General features: G+C 40.0%; 1 long non-coding RNA gene across 1 annotated transcript; it reads left to right on the forward strand.

The window, feature by feature from the left end:
• Positions 1-443: 443 nt before the first annotated feature.
• Positions 444-9,306, forward strand: LOC139192075 (uncharacterized). Its single transcript, XR_011575871.1, has 9 exons — positions 444-621; positions 705-864; positions 970-1,038; positions 1,738-1,796; positions 6,878-7,011; positions 7,095-7,254; positions 7,360-7,428; positions 8,128-8,186; positions 9,176-9,306. It is a non-coding gene; the product is annotated as an uncharacterized lncRNA (long non-coding RNA).
• The last annotated feature ends 11,191 nt before the right edge of the window (positions 9,307-20,497 follow it).

Raw genomic sequence — 20,497 nt, forward strand, 5'->3', positions numbered from 1 at the left:
GTTACAATCTTATAATCACAAGTAGTGAAGATCGCTTGAAAACGATCGTGTTGAATGAATTCTTAGCATAAGTTTCATGCAATTCATAGTAACAAATGCTTCGTCAATGCTTATGTTTTTCATAGAACGTATTGATTCTTGCTTGTATCTCTATTATGCAATTCATGTAGGGAACTTGTAGGGAATGTTTTGGGTTGTCGTATGCAATCATCCAACTTGATAAATTCTGGAAAAACTGAGAGTTAATTAGTGCAATTCACGGTTAATTCGGGGCATTGAGTGTCATAGCCCGTCCCGGAATTTTTAATTCCGAGGATGTGAAATTACAAAAACGCCCTTAAACGGGATTAAGGTGCGTAATTTTGGTGTTTGTTTTACCTAAAATTTCTAAGCTATTGTTGTGTTGGACTTTAGGTAGGGTCCTATACCCTAATTTCCTCCCCATTTTCCGTAACCTTTCCTTCTCTCTCTTCTTCTTCCATTTCAGATTTTCACTCTCTCTCCCTCTCCTTCGAACTCACACGGACCACCACAAAACCACCCTAAATCTATACCAACGTCAAGTTTGAGACCACCATTGGAATCCTGAGGACTTCACGATCACGTTGGTATCCATTTCAGGTAAGTTTTACTTCGGAAAACCTAGATTCTAAACTCCCCATGAAAGTGTACTGTTCATGAGCTTTGAATTGGTTGATTTTTAGGACAATCCAAGCTCATAGTGAGCTTAGTGAGGTCCCAAGGAAGCTCGGAGTGCTTCGTTGGAAGTTTTTGGACGTAAGAACACGGAGATCGACAAGTTCAAAGTTTGGCCGGAGCTTTCGAGGCTTTTTCCGGCGAATCCCCGGCGAGTTAGGAGTCGAGGTAGGTATCAATCTCTTCGTCTCGTCAAGTACTACAACTTTCCTTTTTGTTTCACTCAATTTCGTTGAGTATTGAAGAAGTTATACTCATTTGAAAAATACCCAGTTTCCGGCGACCTCCGAGGCTTTCGAGGCAGTTTCCGGCCAAACCACGGCGAACTAGGTGTTGTGCAAGGTACCATTCTCTTTGTCTCTTCAAGGGCTACAACTTTTGTTTTTGAATCACTTGATTTCGTTGAGAAATGACAAAGTTATGGCAATTTGAAAAACTGCCCGGAAAACGGCCGCCGGAAAAACCAGTCCGGCGACCCAAGAAAGAAGAAGGTGCTACAGTAAAAATAAAAAAATAAAAATAAAAATATTTTAAAAATATGTCGACGTCCGTGACGTCGAGTAGATCACTGTGGTATATTCATATACCTAAATTGAACACCGTATGAGAAAGTTATTGAAGATTGTTGGTTAGGTGTTCAAATAACGTTTTATAGTTTTCACATTTAGGTGAAAATGTGAATTGATGATCCGACCGTTGGATCGTCACCAAACTTTGATACGTTGTAATACGTAATATTTGAGGATTATTGGAACTTACGGATTGGGAATCCGAGTTACGGATCTTCCGGAATTGGAATTGTAAGTCCATAATATAAAATGTTAACCGTCACTTGGTTTTGGAAATTGACGGAGATCCGACCGTTGGATGGTAATGAAATTTTAGGATGTTATCCTAGAGATATATTGTGGACCTCTGGAAGTTATGGATTTAAAATCTGAGTGGCAGATCTTCCGGATCGAACTACGTAGTGACGTATTTTATATAAGTTATATATTCTATCGATATGAATTCTGAGGTTGGATTTGATTACTATTCTAGGCGGCGATCGTCGTGACGCCTTGATGTGTGGTGCTAGGGAGTTGTTGGACGAACTCCAGGTGAGTGGGCAGTTTTGTTTTCCGTATATATATATACTTGACGTTTCCCAGAAATTGAATTGAAATGAAAATATGTTTAAAATGAAATGCATATGAGTTATGTGGAAAAACGGGAAGTGAAATACCATGCATAGAATTGATATGAAAAGTATATAGAAATGTGAGTTGAAATGCCATGCATGAATTAATATATGATGCATATGTATGAATTGGTGCGGTGGACGCACAAGTAAGAATTGATTTATGATGCATATGTATGAATTGGTGCGGTGGACGCACAGGTAAGAATTGATTTATGATACATATGTATGAAATGGTGCGGTGAACGCACAGGTGAGTATTTAATTACTGTTATGATGATGATGATATATATTGAGCTCAAATCCTGCACCATGGTTTAGTGCTTATAGTATTCACCGCATCGCACGCTCGCCTTGGATCCAAGTAGATGCTAGTCGTACAGTCCACGCGGAGTGGGTACGACAGACCAGTCGCGAGAGTGTTAGTGAGATTCCGACTGGTGGGTGACCTTAGATTATGTGCACAGATGATTTATGAGAAGCACTAGAGCGTAACTTGTGTGCAGAAGGCCGGACGGGTCACAGAGGTGACTCCGGTAGAGTGATAATGATAGATTTTGAGCTCTAGGTTCAACCGTATAGGGCTATTAGAGGGCCTACGGTTGATTACTTTCTTGCACCTGATATGATTATGTTGATGCATTCATACCTTATTACTGTTGAGATGATGTGGCATGGCATAATTAATATGAGAAATGTTGAGATGACATGGCATGGCATGATTGATAAAGAGATAATGTTGAGATAGTAAAAATGAAGTTTTGAGAATATATATGTATATTTATATTTTACATTTCTGGGAAAGTATATAGGTTTTACGGAGAGGGGTTACAACGTTTTGAGAAATGTTTGGATTTGGAAAAGAATTGTTTTACTGACCCACTCAATTTTGGTTTTGCGCCCCTCCAGGTTCAGGAATCACAAAGGTGTGGTGACTACGAGGAATTCGACGGTGTTCTGACAGATTGGACAAAATTAGGACTCACCTTCGGGTGTATCAACTTATAAATTGTATAATTAAAGCTTCCGTACTGTGCAAATGGTTACGTCACTCTCACGTGACGGCCAGCATGCCCTCCTTCGGGACGGGGTGTGTCAGTTGGTATCAGAGCATGGTTGCAATCTTGGACATCTTGAGAAGTTTATAGTGAATTCTGTCAGAATTACACCGCCTCGTAGCAAACCACGTAGTTAGAGGAATTTAGTCTCCTTGAATTAGCGGTTTGGGGGAAACTATTATCATGGTGATTCGGTATATTATCAAAATGGACATTTTAAGACGGGTTATGAGTTGAATTTGAATCACCTTATGAAATGATGAACCTGAGGGAGCGAAGTAACGGTTTAACCATTTGGAAAAGATGTTTCAGGTTATGCAAGTCAAAGGAAATTTCCTTCTGACAAGGGGTCGAGACGACTACCTGGTTTTGGTTATGAATTTGTATCCTGGTGGAAACAGGAGTATGAATTGTTGTCACCAGAGGAATCAGTCGATTGAGAATTGTTTAAGGACTTGTTTAAAGGAAAAGTTTATCCCTCCGACATTTATCGATGGTAGTAAGCAAGAGTTTGCAAATGTGAATCAAGGAAGTTGACGATAAAGTTAATGATTCGTCATATCAAGGATATAGAAAGATTCAGAGCTTCGAAAGAAGTGAAGCTAGAGTTAATTCTTCCAGCTGAGGTTTTAATGTCGCTGGTCAGAGTAAAAGTGATGGATATACTGGTAATCCCAGATATTTGAGACAAGGTGTCTCGAGTAAAGGAAATGTACTTTGTGCAGCAGGTACAAAATTAACACTTTGGGAAATGTGAAATTAATGAATGTGTTTATGTGAACAGAAGGGACACAGAGTTGTGAATCGTCCCTAGAATCAGTTGTACTCAACAATTTTCCATGAAATCATAGTGTCGATTTAGCAGAGTTATGGATTTAGTAGTTTGGTCGGATTGACCGTGAGTACAGAGATATTTGATGAGTTATATGTTCAGCCGTACAGACCATGAGAAGTGGATTTGACTGACACATGAGAAATTAGTGAGTTATAGGCTCGGCCGTACCTACCACGCGGAGTGGATCCGGCCGACGTATTATTGAGATAAGAGTTGAATCAACCGTATTGGTCATTCTAGTTGACTTCGGCTGATATATTTCTTATTATGTATGCTATTACCTAGGAAGTAGTAAATAAATGTAGTTGAGACGAGTGTATGTATTTTGCATTGAGTGACAAAATAGTAATGTTATATCTTTGTGAGTGGTTGCCTACTTATCGAGACAACGATGATTTATCAGTATTGCGGGCTGCAGACCGTAATATTAATAACTCATTCGTGGATTCGTTAAGTAAGTAAACCGGTAGATTATTTTGTACTTATTCAGAATGCTTAGTAGTAATAGAGTATGTATTGTGTCGGTTAAATTATTTCCATTAGATTGGTTGGTTATAATTGTGACAAGACGAAATGTTATGGGAAACCAGTACTTTCCATCGATCTGGATGAACAGAGATTACTTTTGTAAGTATGCAAAATGGATTGAGTCAGGCTGTTATTTATGCTGTGAGAGCAAAGAGATTGTTTTTGAAAGGCTGTCAAAAATACTTAGCTCATGTGGTGCTAAATGATGTTGTTTGGAGTAGTATGAATAATGTCGAAAGAGTTAGACTTTTCTTGATGTCTTCCTTGAAAGTATACCTGGATTGCCTTCAGGCAGAGATATGAGGTTCATTATTGATTTGTTGCCAGATATAAATTTATATTGGAGATTGGTTCATGATGAGTTAAGGGAATTGGAAATTCAGTTGAGGGAATTGGTTGATAAAAGTTTTATTCAACCTAGTACAACACTTTTGAGGAGCACCAGTTTGTTGGTGAGAAAGAAAATGGACTTAGAGATTATTCATTGATTATAGATAATGGAATCGGGTAACGAATGAGAACCGTTATCCATTGTGGTGTATTGACGCTCATTTGATCAGTTCAAAGGTGCTTTTATCTTTTCAAAGATTGACTTGAAGTCTGTTTACTATCAATTGAAAATTATGAGTAACGTTGTTCCTAAGATTGTTTTTCTGGACTCGTTATAGTCTTTATGAAGTTTGGTGATGCTATATGGATACTCATGCTGTTTTATGAGTTGATGGATGAAGTATTCCAATAATGCCTTGATAGATTGATATCATTTTCATTGAAGATATTCTGGCATATTCTGAGCCAGAGCAGAGCATGTAAACGTATTAAGTCAATGAAGCAAAGATTGAGAGAACGTTAGTTGTATGCTAAGTTTAGCAAAAGCTAAAGTTAAATGGATCAAGTGGCATTCTAAAATTTGTTATGTCTGCTTAAGGTATTCAAGTGAATCATTAAAAGATAGCAGAAATTGACTGTGGAGAAATGAGGTTATGTATGAGTGGGAAGGAAATTGTGAGCAAAGGATTCAACAACTGAAGTATTTCCTCACTCATGCACGTATTTTGGTATTCCCAGAGAATAGTGGTAATCATAAATTTTTAGTGATGTTTCTTGAATGGTATTGGAGGCATGTTGATGCAAATGTTAGGGTGATTGCATACGTTTCACGATAAATGGAACCTCATGAGATGAATTACCCTACTGGTGATTTGGAAGTCACGATTATCATTCTTGCTGTGAAGTTATGAAGGCATTATATGTTGATAAGAATGCAAGATTTTTACGAATCCAAAAAGTCTTCAATATCCATTACTTGGAAGGATTTTGATATGAGGCAGCGAAAGTGAATTGTATTGCTTAATGAACATGATTGTACGATCAGGGTGATCGTAAAGTTTGTTCTAGCTCAAGCACTTGGCGAGAAGACTACAGTAAGATTAATGTCTGGCACGTTTGCCAAGATTATCTTCTTGTGGATTGGAAACCAACTAAAGTAAAGTTAAGAATGGAAGATCGAGAAGAAGTTATACTTGTTAAGTAACAAGTTAGTACATTTACTCCAGTGTTGAGTAACAACCTTTCCCAGACAGTGCAACATTACTAATTTGTTTTATGGAAAAGAGAATTGGATTACGGAACTGCTAAGTTTCTTAAGTATGTTGGTTGTGCAGTTTCCGAAGTAACGCCATAAGGACCATGAAATGTGTCACGTGAGTCGGTTTTTGATGACTTGTGAATGGAATGCTTCTGAATAGAGAAAGATTCGATCAAGAAAGAGTTTTAGTAGACCCTGAGACTATGGATTAGTCTCCTCAAAGTATTCAGGTGATTAAGTTAAACTGAAGTAACCAGGAATGGCAAAAGAGATCAACAGATGGATATGCCACTAATCGAGTGTGTAAGGTAAATGGTTTGATATTTTTGGAATTTCACCATGAACAGAAATAGTAAGATTCAGAAAGGAAGACAAGATAAGTCTTGAACACATCAGTCCGTTTTGATCATTAAAGGAATCGACGAAGTTGCATACAAGTTTGTGATGCCTTCAGAATTGGCTAAGGCACATAATGTATTTTGTGTTCGATGCGTTGTCACTAGGTGGCAGATTTGTCGCATAAGATTCTGGTTCAACCTTTGGAGATTAATCCGGATTCGACTTGATGAGGAACCAGTGACTATACTGGATTGGAAAGATAAGACTCTGAGGAATAAGATCGTGAGCTTGGTAAAAGTATTGTGGAGGAACCATTCAGCAGAAGAAGCTACTTGGGAGACAAAAGAACGGATGAGAGATATGTATCCGAGGCTATTTTTTTTTAGTATTGAGAGTTTGGTTGGTGGCTGGAATTTCGGGGACGAAATTCTATAAGGAGGGGAGATTGTCATAGCCCGTCCCGGAATTTTTAATTCCGAGGATGTGAAATTACAAAAACGCCCTTAAACGGGATTAAGGTGCGTAATTTTGGTGTTTGTTTTACCTAAAATTTCTAAGCTATTGTTGTGTTGGACTTTAGGTAGGGTCCTATACCCTAATTTCCTCCCCATTTTCCGTAACCTTTCCTTCTCTCTCTTCTTCTTCCATTTCAGATTTTCACTCTCTCTCCCTCTCCTTCGAACTCACACGGACCACCACAAAACCACCCTAAATCTATACCAACGTCAAGTTTGAGACCACCATTGGAATCCTGAGGACTTCACGATCACGTTGGTATCCATTTCAGGTAAGTTTTACTTCGGAAAACCTAGATTCTAAACTCCCCATGAAAGTGTACTGTTCATGAGCTTTGAATTGGTTGATTTTTAGGACAATCCAAGCTCATAGTGAGCTTAGTGAGGTCCCAAGGAAGCTCGGAGTGCTTCGTTGGAAGTTTTTGGACGTAAGAACACGGAGATCGACAAGTTCAAAGTTTGGCCGGAGCTTTCGAGGCTTTTTCCGGCGAATCCCCGGCGAGTTAGGAGTCGAGGTAGGTATCAATCTCTTCGTCTCGTCAAGTACTACAACTTTCCTTTTTGTTTCACTCAATTTCGTTGAGTATTGAAGAAGTTATACTCATTTGAAAAATACCCAGTTTCCGGCGACCTCCGAGGCTTTCGAGGCAGTTTCCGGCCAAACCACGGCGAACTAGGTGTTGTGCAAGGTACCATTCTCTTTGTCTCTTCAAGGGCTACAACTTTTGTTTTTGAATCACTTGATTTCGTTGAGAAATGACAAAGTTATGGCAATTTGAAAAACTGCCCGGAAAACGGCCGCCGGAAAAACCAGTCCGGCGACCCAAGAAAGAAGAAGGTGCTACAGTAAAAATAAAAAAATAAAAATAAAAATATTTTAAAAATATGTCGACGTCCGTGACGTCGAGTAGATCACTGTGGTATATTCATATACCTAAATTGAACACCGTATGAGAAAGTTATTGAAGATTGTTGGTTAGGTGTTCAAATAACGTTTTATAGTTTTCACATTTAGGTGAAAATGTGAATTGATGATCCGACCGTTGGATCGTCACCAAACTTTGATACGTTGTAATACGTAATATTTGAGGATTATTGGAACTTACGGATTGGGAATCCGAGTTACGGATCTTCCGGAATTGGAATTGTAAGTCCATAATATAAAATGTTAACCGTCACTTGGTTTTGGAAATTGACGGAGATCCGACCGTTGGATGGTAATGAAATTTTAGGATGTTATCCTAGAGATATATTGTGGACCTCTGGAAGTTATGGATTTAAAATCTGAGTGGCAGATCTTCCGGATCGAACTACGTAGTGACGTATTTTATATAAGTTATATATTCTATCGATATGAATTCTGAGGTTGGATTTGATTACTATTCTAGGCGGCGATCGTCGTGACGCCTTGATGTGTGGTGCTAGGGAGTTGTTGGACGAACTCCAGGTGAGTGGGCAGTTTTGTTTTCCGTATATATATATACTTGACGTTTCCCAGAAATTGAATTGAAATGAAAATATGTTTAAAATGAAATGCATATGAGTTATGTGGAAAAACGGGAAGTGAAATACCATGCATAGAATTGATATGAAAAGTATATAGAAATGTGAGTTGAAATGCCATGCATGAATTAATATATGATGCATATGTATGAATTGGTGCGGTGGACGCACAAGTAAGAATTGATTTATGATGCATATGTATGAATTGGTGCGGTGGACGCACAGGTAAGAATTGATTTATGATACATATGTATGAAATGGTGCGGTGAACGCACAGGTGAGTATTTAATTACTGTTATGATGATGATGATATATATTGAGCTCAAATCCTGCACCATGGTTTAGTGCTTATAGTATTCACCGCATCGCACGCTCGCCTTGGATCCAAGTAGATGCTAGTCGTACAGTCCACGCGGAGTGGGTACGACAGACCAGTCGCGAGAGTGTTAGTGAGATTCCGACTGGTGGGTGACCTTAGATTATGTGCACAGATGATTTATGAGAAGCACTAGAGCGTAACTTGTGTGCAGAAGGCCGGACGGGTCACAGAGGTGACTCCGGTAGAGTGATAATGATAGATTTTGAGCTCTAGGTTCAACCGTATAGGGCTATTAGAGGGCCTACGGTTGATTACTTTCTTGCACCTGATATGATTATGTTGATGCATTCATACCTTATTACTGTTGAGATGATGTGGCATGGCATAATTAATATGAGAAATGTTGAGATGACATGGCATGGCATGATTGATAAAGAGATAATGTTGAGATAGTAAAAATGAAGTTTTGAGAATATATATGTATATTTATATTTTACATTTCTGGGAAAGTATATAGGTTTTACGGAGAGGGGTTACAACGTTTTGAGAAATGTTTGGATTTGGAAAAGAATTGTTTTACTGACCCACTCAATTTTGGTTTTGCGCCCCTCCAGGTTCAGGAATCACAAAGGTGTGGTGACTACGAGGAATTCGACGGTGTTCTGACAGATTGGACAAAATTAGGACTCACCTTCGGGTGTATCAACTTATAAATTGTATAATTAAAGCTTCCGTACTGTGCAAATGGTTACGTCACTCTCACGTGACGGCCAGCATGCCCTCCTTCGGGACGGGGTGTGTCATTGAGTCTTTATAATTTATTGGAAGAACAACTGAAAATCGTTTTGTTTGCAAGTGTGACATGTGTGGAGAAGAACCTCCTAACTAGCCTTTTAACCATCTATTTCACCAAAATCGTTTTTACAATCTGCCCTATTTCCAATCTGTTTTCTTTAGTTTAATTTTTGTCAAAACAAAATCCCCCTTTAATTTGAAGTCTTAGATTAGTTAGAAAGTGTTTTGATTTGTGTTTCTAAGCATTTTGATTCAAGTTTTCATCAAATTTCGTCCAAATTAGTGTAGGTGCTCAAAACTGCCCAGAAAGTGGTTTTTAGGCAGTTTTGAGCCTTCTAGTTGCTGTTTTGGTTTTTAGGTTTGTTTAAGTGTTTTAACTTTTAGTTTTGCATTCTTTGAGTCTAGTTTAGTGTTTTTAACTTTGTTTTTGAGTGTTTGAGTCAGTTTCCAAGCGTTTAGCAATCCCTCCTAATCCCCGGTCTAGAACGATCCCTACTTACATCTTTGCTACAATTTGACAAAAAGAGGGTTTAATTTGTGTGCTTATTTATTTCGCATCAGGCCTCGCCACCCCGGATTATATGTGTTGGAGTATGGATCATGTCTTGACTGATTTTGGCTTTGAAACCCAATGGCATTCGCACTCTCCCATCCGCCATTCTCGATGAGTTGAGGACATTTTTCGGAGACATGTCCTTGGATAGAACATACGCCACATATCACAGGTCCTTGCATCTTCATTCCCTCGGCCATCTGCGAAACAATAGAAGTAAGATTAGCCAATTGTGAATGAAGATCGGAAGTTGCACTTACCTCATGTACTTGGTGCCGTGGGGGTCCTCTTTGGCCTACACCCTCATACTGTTGAGCGTTCAACGCTCTATTAGCAATCAAGACCTTGGCAGCCATGGGTGTTTTATCCACCAATGCTCCCCCCGCCGAAGCATCAAGCATTTGACGTTCTAGAGGTAGGAGACCCTCGTAGAAGTATTGCAAAAGCAACTCCTCCTTCATCTGATGCTGTGGACAAGAAGCAACAAGTGATTTAAATCGTTCATAATATGTAGGAAAAGACTCACCTTCTTCTTGCTGAATTCCGCTTATCTTTTTGCGTAGGAGGATGATGCGAGAAGTTGGAAAGAACTTCTCCAAGAACGCTCTCTTCATACTCTCCCAAGAAGTGACAGTGCCGGGAGCTAACTCATATAACCAATCCTTGGGTTTATCCATCAAAGAGAATGGAAAAGCCTTCATCTTCAAGATATTTCCGTCAACATTGACGGGAGTCATACTAGAGCAAACTACTTCAAATTCTTTCAAATGTTTGTTAGGATCTTCCATGGACAAGCCATGGTATTTAGGAATATGATGAAGCAAACTTGACTTTAATTCAAACTCATCCGTCTTACCTTGGGCAGCCATGGGGTATTGAATACACAAGGGTGCGGCATTATCCAAACCCGAGGCGGAAAGCTCCTTGAGTGTACGATTGTCCATGGCCATGCCTTGGACTTCTTCAAATATCCCTGCCGTGGCTTCCTCCTCCTCTTCTTGTACGTTTTCTTCAAGGTCAGATTCGGAACTGGGTGGATGATGCTCTTGCTGGTTTCTAGCTCTCCTTAACTTCCTCTCAAAATCGTCGTCAAAATCCAAGATGTTTGTACGAATCGGTTGAGAGCTTCTAGTCATACATTAGTACCTAAGAAACAAGAAACAAAAATTAGGTCAGAAACTTAAACAAAGTCAGAAACAAAGTGAAATAAAAGAAACAAAAACAATCCAAGGGATTAGCAACTTTGCTAATCCCCGGCAACGGTGCCAAAAATTTGATGCGAAGTAGATAAGCACACAAATTAAACCCTCTTTTTGTCAAATTGTAGCAAAGATGTAAGTAGGGATCGTTCTAGACCGGGGATTAGGAGGGATTGCTAAACACTTGGAAACAGACTTAAAAACTCAAAAACAAAGTTAAAACACTAAACTAGACTCAAAGAATGCAAAACTAAAGTTTAAAACACTTAAACAAACCTAGAACTCAAAACAGCAACTAGAAGGCTCAAAACTGTCTAAAAACCACTTTCTGGGCAGTTTTGAGCACCTACACTAATTTGGACGAAATTTGATGAAAACTTGAATCAAAACACTTAGAAACACAAATCAAAACACTTTCTAACTAATCTAAGACTCTAAAATAAAGGGGGATTTTGTTTTGACGAAAATTAAAATAAAGAAAACAGATTGGAAATAGGGCAGATTGTAAAAACGATTTTGGTGAAATAGATGGGTAAAAGGCTAGTTAGGAGGTTCTTCTCCACACATGTCACACTTGCAAACAAAACGATTTTCAGTTGTTCTTCCGATAAACTATGAATACTCAACGCCCCAAGTTAACCGTGAATTGCACTAATTAACCCTCAGTTTTTCCACAAGTTATTAAGTTGGATGATTGCATACGACAACCCAAAACATTCCCTACAAGTTCCCTACATGAATTGCATAATAGAGATACAAGCAAGAATCATTACGTTCTATGAAAAACATAAGCATTGACGAAGCATTTGTTACTATGAATTGCATGAAACTTATGCTAAGAATTCATTCAACGCGATCGTTTTCAAGCGATCTTCACTACTTGTGATTATAAGATTGTAACTATTAGGTGAAACTCCCTCATAATCTAGCATCATATTCATGCATGAAAACTAAGCGTGCACTCTCAGTCAACATACACAAATAAGTTATCAATCAAATAGATGAACGAATTGAATCCATAACTTATGAAATAACAACTGAATGTAATCGAATCAAATTGCAAGCATGTACATGGTTTCGAATCACCCCCCAACTAAGGGGGTTTAGTTCCTCATACTCACAACACAAAGTTTATTGAATTGAAACATCAAAGACATAAGAAAGATTACACCTAAAATGCCAAAGAAGTCCACTTTGAATTCTGCACAGAAAGCTCCTCTTTCTTCTTCTCCTTGTTGCGGCAGAGTTGGTTTAGGGGGTTTTTGGATGGTTTGGATGACTTTGGATGAGGGAGAAGGGTGGAAAACTATCTAGGATAGGTTTAGGGCACGGCTAGGAAGGTTTGGGGTCAGAAAATATGGATTTGGGTGTAGGTTGGGCTCGGCAAAGGTGAGGGACAGGTTCTGGCGTGAATGGAGTTGCTGGATGTGTTTTTGGTTTTTAGAAGGGAGTTAGGATGGTAGGGTGGTGCGGCAAGGTGTGGGAAAGAGTTATGGAGATGTGGAATGGTGTCTAAAGGAGGAGGATGGTGGCTGGAATGGATCAAAGGCTGCGGCAAGAGGTGGTTTTGGGTGATGGTGGCTGCGGCAAGGTGGTTTTGGGTGATGATTTTCTGATTTTATCAAGAGGGAAGAAGATGTATGCGGCTAGGGTGTAAGGGTGGTATATATAGGCACTTAGAAACCCTAATGAAATCAGATTTTTAACAATGGGCTAGGGTTAGGTGCGGCTTGGGTTTAGGAGAAATGGACTAGGGTTTAACATGGCAGATTTTAGATGATTAGGCCCTAGGGTTCGGCATGGGTTGAAGGTCCACAAGGAAATTTGGGTTTAGGTCATCTAAAAGCCCAACGCCAAGAATAGAAACTCTCGAAAATGGAAACCTCCAAGAATAGAAACTTCTAACTTTTAGAAACTTTGGTTGCCAATTCCGATTTAGGAAAGATCGACCCAAAATGGAAACTTTTAGGCTTAGCTTTCCTACTTCAAGTAGGAAACCTCAAATCTTCAACTCTTCAATTCCATCCCAACCATGCGTTCCAAGCATGTCCTTTTCAATTCAAGCTCACTTTTTGCTCCAAAAGCTCCAAATTGTATCATTTCATGTAATACGTCCGCTAAACCTGAAAACACAAGAAAGTAGCTTAAAAGACTACTTTAACAAAGAAAACATAACAAAAATGCATAAGAACTAGCTAACTAAGGCGCATAAATATGCTCCTATCAATGGCTTCCCATAGATGAGCCGAAAAGGTGACATCCCAATGGGGGTTTTGTAGGCAGTGCGATATGCCCACAATGCATCGTTTAAGCGCAAACTCCAATCCTTCCTCGTAGGCCCCACAGTCTTCTCAAGAATTTGCTTTATTTCCCTATTCGAAACCTCGGCTTGCCCGCTCGTTTGAGGATGATAAGGTGTGGCCACCTTATGCGTGACATTGTATTTCTTGAGCAACGCCTCGATGGTTCGATTACAAAAATGGGAACCTCCATCACTGATGAGCACTCGTGGCATTCCGAACCTTGCAAAAATGTTAGTTTTCACAAAATCTGCAACCACTCGAGAATCATTAGTTCGGGTGGCTTTTGCTTCCACCCACTTCGACACATAATCCATAGCAAGTAATATATAAAGAAATCCATGTGACGAAGGAAAGGGACCCATAAAATCAATACCCCAAACATCAAATATTTCAACACTAAAAATGGGGGTTTGCGGCATTTGTTGTTTAGGACCTATATTGCCCGTTCTTTGGCATCTATCACAAGACATGCAAAATGTTCTAGCATCCCTAAAGATGGTAGGCCAATAGAAACCACATTCTAATACCTTTAGTGCTGTTCTATTAGTGCCAAAGTGTCCCCCACAAGCATAAGTGTGACAAAATGTTAGAATAGCATTAAACTCAGAATCATGCACACACCTACGTATAACTTGGTCAGGGCAATATTTCCATAAATACGGGTCATCCCACACATAAAACCGTGCCTCTTTCTTCAATTTATCACCTTGGTGTTTAAGTAATTCACTAGGAACATGTTTAGACACCAAATAATTCACCAAATCAGCATACCATGGTTCACTTACCTTGATGGACATCAGTTGCTCATCTGGGAATGTCTCTATGATAGGCACGGCATCCTCCTCATGCACCATACGGCTCAAGTGGTCAGCCACCACGTTTTCACTTCCCTTCTTGTCCCGGATTTCGATATCGAACTCTTGGAGAAGAAGCATCCAACGAATGAGTCGTGGTTTGGCCTCCTTCTTGGTGAACAAATACTTCAATGCTGCATGGTCAATATAAATAATAACTTTAGTACCAAGCAAATAAGAACGGAATTTATCTAAAGCAAATACAACAGCTAGAAGTTCTTTTTCAGTGGTGGAATAATTCAATTGTGCATCATTTAAAGTCCGAGAGGCATAATAGATAGCATGCGGCCTCTTGTCCTTCCTTTGCCCCAAAACAGCTCCTAATGCATAATCGGAAGCGTCGCACATGAGCTCAAAAGGAAGGCTCCAATCCGGTGGAACTATGATAGGGGCCGAAGTTAGCATGTCCTTTAGGTGATTGAACGCCTTCTCACACTCCTTGTTGAAGTCAAACGCCACATCTTTCTGGAGGAGACGGCAAAGAGGGTTTGAGATCTTGGAGAAGTCCTTGATAAATCGCCTATAAAATCCTGCATGACCAAGAAACGAACGAACCTCTCGAACCGAAGTAGGAGAGGGTAAGTAGCGTACAAGATCTATTTTCGATTTAACCACTTCAATTCCTCTTTCTGAAACAATATGCCCTAGAACTATGCCTTGTCTAACCATAAAGTGACATTTTTCCCAATTAAGCACTAGGTTAGTTTCTACACATCGTTTCAAAATTATTGTGAGATTGTCCAAACATCCATAAAATGAATCACCAAACACACTGAAATCATCCATAAATACCTCAATAATCTTTTCCACAAAATCTGAAAAGATACTTACCATACACCTTTGAAATGTGGCCGGAGCATTGCATAAACCAAAAGGCATGCGACGATAAGCAAAAGTCCCAAAGGGGCATGTGAAAGTTGTCTTTTCTTGGTCATCCGGAGCTATGACAATCTGATTATATCCAGAATAACCATCAAGGAAACAATAAAAAGAATGACCGGCTAACCTTTCAAGCATTTGATCAATGAACGGCAAAGGGAAGTGGTCCTTCCTTGTGGTGGCGTTGAGCTTCCTATAATCAATGCACACTCGCCAACCTGTTTGGATACGGGTTGGCACAAGCTCATTCTCGGCATTCTTCACCACGGTCACTCCGGACTTCTTTGGAACACATTGCACCAGTGACACCCAACGACTATCAGAGATCGGATAAATCACTCCACAATCAAGAAGTTTGATAATCTCCTTTTTCACAACTTCCATCATTGGAGGGTTGAGACGGCGCTGAGCCTCTCGAGTTGGTTTAGCCCCCTCCTCTAGAAGTATGCGATGCATGCACGTAGTTGGGCTAATTCCCCTAATATCGGCCAAAGTCCACCCAATGGCCGTCTTGTGATCTTTCAACACTCGGATCAACTTCTCCTCCTCTATGGCCGTGAGTGATGAAGAGACAATGACGGGCAATGTCTCGTTGTCTCCCAGAAAAACGTACTTTAAATGATCGGGTAACGGTTTAAGCTCAAGTACGGGTGCCTGAATCACTGAGGGTAACATCTTATTAGTGGAAACTGGAATTGAAATTGGGTTAGAAGGCTTACCATGGTGTTGAGGGAGTGACTCAAGGGCAGCCACTATCTCGGCCTCATCCTCACTTCTAGGCACGGCAACACCATTTTTATGCCCAATTCCTTGTGCAATTGTCGTTTCAAGTGTATCCCTCTCCAAACAATCGAGAAAATCCTGCGCCAAATCATCAATTATATCAATAGAAAAGCAAGAATGATCGTCCTTAGGAAATTGAATACTTTCAGAAAGATTAAAATCAATGATTTCCCCATCAAATTGCATCGTTAAAGTTCCTTTAAACACATCTATCTTGGTGCGGGCTGTTTTCATGAAGGGCCTCCCTAATAGAATCGGCAATGGGGTAGAATGGGGTGAATCCTCCATGTCAAGCACGTAAAAGTCCGCTGGAAAAATCAAATTACCAACCTGCACCAAAACATCTTCCAAAACACCCTTTGGGTATGCATTAGAACGATCGGCTAATTGAATAACACCATCATTTTTAAGCTCACCTAAGTTCATAGATGCATAAATTGAGTATCGCATAACATTAATCGAAGCCCCTAAGTCTAACATGCATTGTTCAAACTTAGTATTACCAATAACGCATGGAATTGTAAAACTACCCGGATCTTTGCATTTAGGGGGTAATTTCCTTTGTAACACAGCAGAGACGTTTTCACTTACCTGGACCACCTCTTTGTTCGAAATCCTTCTCCTTGTTGTACAAAGTTCTTTTAAGAACTTAGCATACCTCGGGACTTGCTTAATCGCATCAAGGAGCGGGATATTGACTTGAACTTTCCGAAAGGTCTCTAGAATGTCCTTCTCGGCTTCTTCCTTCTTTGATTGCCTAAACCTGCCAGGAAAGGGCACATTCAGTGGAATAGAACTAGAAAAAGTCGAATTTGGACTTACCTTGGTGGTGGAGGACGATTTAGGAGGGTTAGAGGGTGGCGGCATGGATTGGTCATCCTTGGCCGTGGGCTTTGCTCCCTGTGCTTCTTCTTTCAGCAACTTGTCCTCCTCGTCTTGACTCGATTTGGATGTATTTGAGTCCGTTCCAACCTGTTTACCACTTCTCAACATGATGGCCTTAGCGGTTTCAAATCCTCCCTTCGGGTTCACAACGGTTGAACTAGGCAATCTGCCTTGTTCTCTAATTTGCCCCATGAATTCGGCAATTTGACCCATTTGCTTCTCCAAATTGTCCACCCGTTTGTCTTGGATTTGTCTCTCCTTATTTTGAGTTTGTACTTCCTGCGTCAAAGTAGTAAGTAACTTAACAACTTGATCATTATCCAAAGACGTACTTGAGGTTGGTGGGGCGGTTTGCACTTGGTTTTGATTGGGGACGAATGGCTTTGTATAAAAGCCCGGTGGTTGCTGCCTAAATCCTCCTTGTTGTTGGGGTTGTTGAGGATCCCGCCATTTGAAATTTGGATGGTCTCTCCACCCCGGATTGTAGGAATTAGAGTATGGATCATGGCGTGGTTGATTTTGGTTCCCAAACCCCACGGCATTGGCAGTTTCCCAACCCCCATTCTCAATCAACTGAGGGCATTGATCATTGGCATGTCCTTGCACCGAGCACACGCCACACACACTTGGTCCATGAATCTTCATTCCCTCGGCCAACTGAGAAACAATAGAAGTAAGGTTAGCTAATTGGGATTGAATCTCGGGCATAGAACTTACCTCATTCACTTGTGGCCGTGGGGGGTCTCTTTGTCCAACACCTTCGTATTGTTGTGCATTATGTGCTCGGTTGGCAATTAGAACTTTTGCAGCCCCCGGAGTCTTATCCACCAACGCTCCTCCCGCCGAGGCATCAAGCATTTGGCGTTCCATGGGAAGGAGTCCTTCGTAGAAATATTGAATGAGCAGCTCCTCCTTCATTTGATGCTGTGGACAAGAAGCAACAAGTGATTTAAAACGTTCATAATAAGAAGGAAACGATTCACCTGGGTTTTGTTGGATGCCACTAATCCGTTTCCTCAAGAGAATGACTCTTGAAGTTGGGAAAAACTTCTCCAAGAACGCTCTTTTCATACTATCCCAAGATGTAACCGTTCCGGGTGCTAACTCGTAAAGCCAATCTTTCGCCTTTTCCAAAAGTGAGAATGGAAAAGCCTTCATCATCAAAATACTCCCGTCAACATTGATAGGTGTCATGCTCGAACAAACAACCTCGAACTCCTTGAGATGCTTGTTGGGATCTTCCATGGAAAGCCCATGGTATTTCGGAATGTGGTTTAACAAGCTTGACTTCAACTCAAATTCGTCGGTCTTGCCTTGGGCAGCCGCGGGGTATTGAATGCATAATGGTGCGGCATTGGTCAACCCCGAGGCCGAAAGCTCTTTAATGGTTCGATTGTCCGCGGCCATAACTTCTTCTTCCTCTTTTTCAAACTCAGATTCGGCCTCTGAACTTGAACTAGGTTCACTAGGTTCGGGATGCCTCCTCTTTCTTCTCAAATCACGTTCAAAATCGTCGTTGAAATCCAATATGTGTGCATGCACGGTTTGAGAGCTCCGCGTCATGCACTAGTACCTAAACCAAGAAAACAAAACAAAATAAGAAACTAAGTAATTTATACTAAAACACACGGCAATAACACAAGGGATTAGCAATTTTGCTAATCCCCGGCAACGGCGCCAAAATTTGATGTGAAAATTAACTTGACACACAAATTAAACCCTATGGATGACAATTGTAGTATATGAGCAAATAGGGATCGTTCTAACCGGGGATTAACTAGGGATGCTAACCAATGTAAAACTGACTCAAGAACATAAAAAATATAATGTAGAACACTAAACTAGACTCAATTAATGCAAAACTAGGGTTTAAAACACCTAAACAAACTAAAAACTCAAAACAGCAACTTAAAGTCTCAAAACTGCCTTAAAACCACTTTCTGGGCAGTTTTGAGTATCTAACACCAGTTTGGACGAATTTGGACTATGACTTGACTCAAAACACTTAAAAACACAACTAAATGGATTTCTAACTAATCTAACACTTTAAAATAAATGGGGGAATGATTTTGACGAAATTAAAACTTTAAAACTCAGACTTTAAAAACAAATGTAAAGCAGCACAGATTGTGATTAAATAGAATGGTGAGAAGCTAGTTAGAGGGTTCCTTATCCACACATGAACATATGCATACAACTCGATCTCCAATTACTCTTTCAACAAACCATGAATGACAATGCCCCAAATTAACTAGATTGCACCAATTAATTCTCAGATTTCCCTAGATTCATTGAATTGAATGGAATACGCATTACAACCAAATTATTCTTATCAAGGACCCTAACTATGGAATACGCATGATAGAGACACATATCAAAGATCATTAAGTTTAATGGAAATCATAAGCATTGACGAGGCATTCATAACTATGGGATACGCATGTTATTCTTGCCTAGGATTTACTTAACGCAATCGTGACTAGCGACTTTCACTACTTATGAATATAAGTTAATAACGATTAGGTGAAATTCCCTTATATCCTAGCATCAAGTTTAGGCATGCAAATCAAGTGTCGACCCTCAACCCACATACATAAACAAGTTATCAATCAAATAGATAAGTAAATCACATTCACAATTTCTGAAATCATAATTGAAAGAAATCAAATCATATAAAACATATGTCCATGGCTTCAAATTCACCTCTAACTAAAAAGAAATTAGTTCCACATGTCTAACATAATTGAGCAACAATTTAAATTAAACATGAAAACAGAAACAAAGGAAGAAAGAACTCCAAACACTCCACTAATGGCAGATTGCATGTGCAAGGTGTCGTCCTCCTTTGGAATGCACGGCACTACTTCTTCCTCCTCCAATAGTGGCTGCACAAGGTGGTGATGGTGGTGGGAGGGCACGGCAAGGGTTGGGGATGGTGTATGGGTGTTGTGTGGAAGGTGTGGAGATGAAGAATGGTGGTAGAAATCGGCTGGAATGAAGGAAAGGTGCGGCAAGATGGGAAATAGGGTTTTGGACGAATTTCTGAATATGGAGAGGGTGGTGTTCGGCCAAGGGAGGTAAAACACATATATATAGGCAGCCAAACCCTAAAGAAATCAGGTTAGACAAATGGGCTAGGGTTTAGGTGCGGCTAGGATTAGGAAATCCACCAAAAACTAGGGTTTCTAGAACATTAGGTGCGGCATGGGCTTAGGGTAAGTAATCAGATTTTTTTCATGTGAACAAGGCCTAGGTGCGGCTGATTAAGTGGGCTAGGGTTAGGGTTAGGTGCGGCATAGGTCCAAAAGGCAAAGATGGGTCATCCAAAAGCCCAAAGCCGAGAATAGAAACTCTCGAAATTGGAAACCTCCAAGAATAGAAACTTCCAACTTTAGAAACTTTAGTTTCCAATTCCGAATTCTTAGTTCATCACTTTCATTTCTTCATTCTTAAGCTTCTTTGACCTTCAAACTCGTCCATTCCTCGTGCTCCATTTGCATACACCACATTCCAGCTCACTTTTTGCTCCAAAAGCTCCAAATTGCATCATTTCGTGTAATATGTCCTTTAACCCTGAAAAAACATGAAAGTAGCTTAAAAGACTACTTTGACGAAGAAAACATAACAAAAATGCATAAGAACTAGCTAACTAAGGCGCATAAATATGCTCCTATCAACGGGTTGG

This window comes from Malus domestica, chromosome 15, assembly GCF_042453785.1.
Source record: "Malus domestica chromosome 15, GDT2T_hap1".
Classification (NCBI taxonomy): domain Eukaryota; kingdom Viridiplantae; phylum Streptophyta; class Magnoliopsida; order Rosales; family Rosaceae; genus Malus; species Malus domestica.